Source organism: Ischnura elegans (assembly GCF_921293095.1).
Source record: "Ischnura elegans chromosome 13 unlocalized genomic scaffold, ioIscEleg1.1 SUPER_13_unloc_2, whole genome shotgun sequence".
In the NCBI taxonomy this organism is placed as follows: Eukaryota; Metazoa; Arthropoda; class Insecta; order Odonata; family Coenagrionidae; genus Ischnura; species Ischnura elegans.
Window position 1 is genome coordinate 7,877,054 of NW_025791658.1, and position 8,454 is coordinate 7,885,507.

Below are 8,454 nucleotides of genomic sequence, written 5' to 3' on the forward strand. Positions count from 1 at the left end.
ATTCCTTATGTTTATGCATATTCCCATATGGGCGTAAAAAGTAGCATCCTCTCGTATCGTCAATTTATGGTTTATTCTAACAAAACTATATAGAATACCTTTAGACACATATTATTTGGATGATGCGTTTATAAAAATTCATACAATTTCAGTATTTTTTGGTTTTTAAACATTCTGTAATTTCTTTTGTTTATGCAAATTCCCATATGTGCGTAAAAAGTAGCACCTTCTCGTATCGACAATTAATGGTTAATTCTAACAAAATTATATCGAATACCTTCAGCCACATATTATTTGGAAGATGCATTTATAAAAATCCACACAATTATACTTTTTTTGGGTTTTCAAACATTCTGTAATTCCTATTGTTTATGCATATTCCCATATGTGCGTAAAAAGTAGCATCTTCTAGTATCGTCAATTAATGGTTAATTCTAAGAAAACTATATAGAATACCTTAAGACACATATTATTTAGATGATGCATTTATAAAAATCCATACAATTTCAGTATTTTGGGTTTTTAAACATTCTGTAATACCTTTTGTTTATGCATATTCCCATATGTGCGTAAAAAGTATCATCTTCTCGTATCGTCAATTAATGGATAATTCTAACAAAACTACATAGAATACCTTAAGACACATATTATTTGGATGATGCATTTCTAAAAATCCATACAAATTCAGTATTTTTGGGTTTTTAAACATTCTGTATTTTTTTTTGTTTATGCATATTCCCATATGTGCGTAAAAAGTAGCATCCTCTCGTATCGTCAATTAATGGTTAATTCTAACAAAACTATATAGAATAACATAAGACATATTATTTGGATGATGTATTTGTAAAAATCCATACAATTTCAGTATTTTTGGGTTTTTAAACATTGTGTAATTTCTTTTGTTTATGCATATTAACATATGTGCGTAAAAAGTATCATATTCTCGTATCGTCAATTAATGGTTAATTCTAACAAAACTATATAGAATACCTTAAGACACTTATAATTTGGATGATGCATTTATAAAAATCCGTACAATTTCAGTATTTTTGGGTTTTTTAACATTCTGTTATTCCTCTTCTTTATGCATATTAACATATGTGCGCAAAAAGTATCATCTTCTTGTATCGTCAATTAATGGTTAATTCTAACAAAACTATATAGAACACCTTGAGACACATAATATTCTGATGATGCAGTTATAAAAATCCATACAATTTCAGTATTTTTTTATTTTTAAACATTCTGTAATTCCTTATGTTTATCCATATTCCCATATGTGCGTTTAAAGTAGCATCCTCTCGTATCGTCAATTATTGGTTAATTCTAACAAAACTATATAGAATAACTTAAGACACATATTATTTGGATGATGCATTATAAAAATCCATACAATTTCAGTATTTTTGGGTTTTTAAACATTCTGTAATTCCTTTTGTTTATGCATATTCCCATATGTGCGTAAAAAGTAGCATCTTCTCGTATCGTCAATTAATGGTTAATTCTAACAAATCTATATGGAATAACTTAAGACACTTATAATTTGGATGATGCATTTATAAAAATCCATACATTTTCAGTATTTTTTGGTTTTTAAACATTCTGTTATTTCTTTTGTTTATGCATATTCCCAAATGTGCGTAAAAAGTAGCATATTCTCGTATCGTCAATTAATGGTTAATTCTAACAAAACTATATGGAATACCTTAAGACGCTTATAATTTGGATGATGCATTTATAAAAATCCGTACAATTTCAGTATTTTTGGGTTATTAAACATTCTGTAATTCCTCTTGTTTTTGCATATTGCCATATGTGCGTAAAAAGTATCATCTTCTCGTATCGTCAATTAATGGTTAATTCTAACAAAACTATATAGAATACCTTAAGACACATATTATTTGGATGATGTATTTATAAAAATCCATACAATTTCAGTATTTTTAGGTTTTTAAACATTCTGTAATTCCTATGTTTATGCATATTTCCATATGTGCGTAAAAAGTAGCATCTTCTCGTATCGTAAACTAATGGTTAATTGTGACAAAACTATATAGAATACCATAAGACACATATTATTAGGATGATGCATTTATAAAAATCCCTACAATTTCAGTATTTTTGGGTTTTTTAACATTCTGTAATTCCTATTGTTTATGCATATTCCCATATGTGCGTAAAAAGTAGCATCTTCTAGTATCGTCAATTAATGGTTATTCTAACAAAACTATATAGAATACCTTAAGACACATATTATTTGGATGATGCATTTATAAAAATCCCTACAATTTCAGTATTTTTGGGTTTTTAAACATTCTGTAATTGCTTTTTTTATGCATATTCCCAAATGTGTGTAAAAAGGTGCATCTTCTAGTATCGTCAATTAATGGTTAATTCTAACAAAACTACATAGAATACTCTAAGACACATATTATTTGGATGATGCATTTATAAAAATCCATACAATTTCAGTATTTTTTTATTTTTAAACATCCTGTTATTCCTTATGTTTATTAATATTCCCATATGTGCGTAAAAAGTAGCATCCTCTCGTATCGTCAATTTATGGTTTATTCTAACAAAACTATATAGAATACCTTTAGACACATATTATTTGGATGATGCGTTTATAAAAATTCATACAATTTCAGTATTTTTGGGTTTTTAAACATTCTGTAATTCCTTTTGTTTATGCAAATTCCCATATGTGCGTAAAAAGTAGCACCTTCTCGTATCGACAATTAATGGTTAATTCTAACAAAACTATATAGAATACCTTCAGCCACATATAATTTGGATGATGCATTTATAAAAATCCACACAAATATACTTTTTTTGGGTTTTCAAACATTCTGTAATTCCTATTGTTTATGCATATTCCCATATGTGCGTAAAAAGTAGCATCTTCTAGTATCGTCAATTAATGGTTAATTCTAAGAAAACTATATAGAATACCATAAGACACATATTATTTAGATGATGCATTTATAAAAATCCATACAATTTCAGTATTTTGGGTTTTTAAACATTCTGTAATACCTTTTGTTTATGCATATTCCCATATGTGCGTAAAAAGTAGTATATTCTCGTATCGTCAAAATGGTTAATTCTAACAAAACTATATGGATTACCTTAAGACACTTATAATTTGGATGATCCATTTATAAAAATCCGTACAATTTAAGTATTTTTGGGTTTTTAAACATTCTGTAATTCCTCTTGTTTATGCATATTGCCATATGTGCGTAAAAAGTATCATCTTCTCGTATCGTCAATTAATGGTAATTCTAACAAAACTATATAGAATACCTTAAGACACATATTATTTGGATGATGTATTTGTAAAAATCCATACAATTTCAGTATTTTTGGGTTTTTAAACAATCTGTAATTTCTTTTGTTTATGCATATTCCCATATGTGCGTAAAAAGTAGCATATTCTCGTATCGTCAATTAATGGTTAATTCTAACAAAACTATATGGAATACCTTAAGACACTTATAATTTGGATGATGCATTTATAAAAATCCGTACAATTTCAGTTTTTTTGGGTTTTTTAACATTCTGTAATTCCTCTTCTTTATGCATATTAACATATGTGCGTAAAAAGTATCATCTTCTCGTATCGTCAATTAATGGTTAATTCTAACAAAACTATATAGAATACCTTAAGACACATATTATTTGGATGATGTATTTATAAAATCCAAACAATTTCAGTATTTTTGGTTTTTTAAATATTCTGTAATTTCTTTTGTTTATGCATATTCCCATATGTGCGTAAAAAGTAGCATCTTCTCGCATCGTCAATTAATGGTTAATTCTAACAAAACTATATAGAACACCTTCAGACACATAATATGTGGATGATGCAGTTATAAAAATCCATACAATTTCAGTATTTTTTTATTTTTAAACATTCTGTAATTCCTTATGTTTATCCATATTCCCATATGTGCGTTTAAAGTAGCATCCTCTCGTATCGTCAATTATTGGTTAATTCTAACAAAACTATATAGAATACCTTAAGACACATATTATTTGGATGATGCATTTATAAAAATCCATACAATTTCAGTATTTTTGGGTTTTTAAACATTCTGTAATTCCTTTTGTTTATGCATATTCCCATATGTGCGTAAAAAGTAGCATCTTCTCGTATCGTTAATTAATGGTTAATTCTAACAAAACTATATAGAATACCTTAAGACCCATATTATTTGGATGATCCATTTATAAAAATCCATACAATTTCAGTATTTTAGGTTTTGAAACATTTTGTAATACCTTTTGTTTATGCATATTCCCATATGTGCGTAAAAATTAGCATCATCTCGCATCGTCAATTAATGGTTAATTCTAACAAAACTATATAGAATACTCTAAGACACATATTATTTGGATGATGCACTTATAAAAATTCCTATAATTTCAGTATTTTTTTATTTTTAAACATTATGTAATCCCTTATGTTTATGCATATTCCCATATGTGCGTTTAAAGTAGCATCCTCTCGTATCGTCAATTAATGGTTAATTCTAACAAAACTATATAGAATACCTTAAGACACATATTATTTGGATGATGCATTTATAAAAATCCATACAATTTCAGTATTTTTGGGTTTTTTAACATTCTGTAACTCCTTTTGTTTATGCATATTCCCATGTGTGCGTATAAAGTAGCATCTTCTCGTATCGTCAATTAATGTTAATTCTAACAAAACTATATAGAATACCTTAAGACACATATAATTTGGATGATGCATTTATAAAAATCGATACAATTTCAGTATTTTTGGGTTTTTAAACATTCTGTAATTCCTCTTGTTTTTGCATATTCCCATATGTGCGTAAAAAGAAGCATCTTCTCGTATCGTCAATTAATGGTTTATTCTAACAAAACTACATAGAATACCTTAAGACACATATTATTTGGATGATGCATTTCTAAAAATCCATACAAATTCAGTATTTTTGGGTTTTTATACTTTCTGTATTTTTTTTTGTTTATGCATATTCCCATATGTGCGTAAAAAGTAGCATCCTCTCGTATCGTCAATTAATGGTTAATTCTAACAAAACTATATAGAATACCATAAGACACATATTATTTGGATGATGCATTTATAAAAATCCATACAATTTCAGTATTTTTGGGTTTTTAAACATTCAGTAATTCCTTTTGTTTATGCATATTCCCATATGTGCGTAAAAAGTAGCATCTTCTCGTATCGTCAATTAATGGTTAATTCTAACAAAACTATATGGAATACCTTAAGACGCTTGTAATTTGGATGATGCATTTATAAAAATCCGTACAATTTCAGTATTTTTGGGTTTTTTAACATTCTGTAATTCCTCTTGTTTATGCATATTACCATATGTGCGTAAAAAGTATCATCTTCTCGTATCGTCAATTAATGGTTAATTCTAACAAAACTATATAGAATACCTTAAGACACATATTATTTGGATGATGTATTTATAAAAATCCATACAATTTCAGTATTTTTAGGTTTTTAAACATTCTGTTATTCCTTTGTTTATGCATATTTCCATATGTGCGTAAAAAGTAGCATATTCTCGTATCGTCAATTAATGGTTTATTCTAATAAAACTATATAGAATACCTTAACACACATATTATTAGGATGATGCATTTATAAAAATCCCTACAATTTCAGTATTTTTGGGTTTTTAAACATTCTGTAATTCCTATTTTTTATGCATATTCCCATATGTGCGTAAAAAGTAGCATCTTCTAGTATCGTCAATTAATGGTTATTCTAACAAAACTATATAGAATACCTTAAGACACATATTATTTGGATGATGCATTTTTAAAAATCCCTACAATTTCAGTATTTTTGGGTTTTTAAACATTCTGTAATTGCTTTTTTTTATGCATATTTCCAAATGTGTGTAAAAAGGTGCATCTTCTCGTATCGTCAATTAATGGTTAATTCTAACAAAACTACATAGAATACTCTAAGACACATATTATTTGGATGATGCATTTATAAAAATCCCTACAATTTCAGTATTTTTGGGTTTTTAAACCTTCTGTAATTCCTTTTATTTATGCATATTCCCATATGTGCGTAAAAATAAGCATCTTCTCGTATCGCCAATAAATGGTTTATTCTAACAAAACTATATAGAATACCTTCAGACACATATTATTTGGATGATGCATTTATAAAAATCCATACAATTTCAGTATTTTTTTGTTTTTAAACATCCTGTTATTCCTTACGTTTATGCATATTCCCATATGTGCGTAAAAAGTAGCATCCTCTCGTATCGTCAATTTATGGTTTATTCTAACAAAACTATATAGAATACCTTTAGACACATATTATTTGGATGATGCGTTTATAAAATTTCATACAATTTCAGTATTTTTGGGTTTTTAAACATTCTGTCATTCCTTTTGTTTATGCAAATTCCCATATGTGCGTAAAAAGTAGCACCTTCTCGTATCGACAATTAATGGTTAATTCTAACAAAACTATATAAAATACCTTCAGCCACATATTATTTGGATGATGCATTTATAAATATCCACACAATTATACTTTTTTTGGGTTTTCAAACATTCTGTAATTCCTATTGTTTATGCATATTCCCATATGTGCGTAAAAAGTAGCATCTTCTAGTATCGTCAATTAATGGTTAATTCTAACAAAACTATATAGAATACCTTTAGACACAAATTATTTGGATGATGTATTTGTAAAAATCCATACAATTTCAGTATTTTTGGGTTTTTAAACATTGTGTAATTTCTTTTGTTTATGCATATTCCCATATGTGCGTAAAAAGTAGCATATTCTCGTATCGTCAATTAATGGTTAATTCTAACAAAACTATATGGAATACCTTAAGACATTTATAATTTGGATGATGCATTTATAAAAATCCGTACAATTTCAGTGTTTTTGGGTTTTTTAACATTCTGTAATTCCTCTTCTTTATGCATATTAACATATGTGCGTAAAAAGTATCATCTTCTCGTATCGTCAATTAATGGTTAATTTTAACAAAACTATATAGAATACCTTAAGACACATATTATTTGGATGATGTATTTATAAAATCCATACAATTTCAGTATTTTTGGGTTTTTAAACATTCTGTAATTTCTTTTGTTTATGCATATTCCCATATGTGCGTAAAAAGTAGCAACTTCTCGTATCGTCAATTAATGGTTAATTCTAACAAAACTATATAGAACACCTTCAGACACATAATATTTGGATGATGCAGTTATAAAAATCCATACAATTTCAGTATTTTTTTATTTTTAAACATTCTGTAATTCCTTATGTTTATCCATATTCCCATATGATCGTTTAAAGTAGCATCCTCTCGTATCATCAATTATTGGTTAATTCTAACAAAACTATATAGAATACCTTAAGACACATATTATTTGGATGATGCATTTATAAAAATCCATACAATTTCAGTATTTTTGGGTTTTTAAACATTCTGTAATTCCTTTTGTTTATGCATATTCCCATATGTGCGTAAAAAGTAGCATCTTCTCGTATCGTCAATTAATGGTTAATTCTAACAAAACTATATAGAATACCTTAAGACACATATTATTTGGATGATCCATTTATAAAAATCCATACAATTTCAGTATTTTAGGTTTTGAAACATTTTGTAATACCTTTTGTTTATGCATATTCCCATGTGTGCGTAAAAATTAGCATCATCTCGCATCGTCAATTAATGGTTAATTCTAACAAAACTATATAGAATACTCTAAGACACATATTATTTGGATGATGCACTTATAAAAATTCCTATAATTTCAGTATTTTTGAGTTTTTAAACATTCTGTGATTCCTTTTGTTATTGCATATTCCCATATGTGCGTAAAAAGTAGCATCTTCTCGTATCGTCAATTAATGTTTAATTCTAACAAAACTATATAGAATACCTTCAGACACATAATATTTGGATGATGCATTTAAAAAAATCCATTGAATTTCAGTATTTTTTTATTTTTAAACATTCTGGAATCCCTTATGTTTATGCATATTCCCATATGTGCGTTTAAAGTAGCATCCTCTCGTATCGTCAATTAATGGTTAATTCTAACAAAACTATATAGAATACCTTAAGACACATATTATTTGGATGATGCATTTATAAAAATCCATACAATTTCAGTATTTTTGGGTTTTTAAACATTCTGTAATTCCTTTTGTTTATGCATATTCCCATGTGTGCGTATAAAGTAGCATCTTCTCGTATCGTCAATTAATGTTAATTCTAACAAAACTATATAGAATACCTTAAGACACATATAATTTGGATGATGCATTTATAAAAATCGATACAATTTCAGTATTTTTGGGTTTTTAAACTATCTGTAATTCCTCTTGTTTTTGCATATTCCCATATGTGCGTAAAAAGAAGCATCTTCTCGTATCGT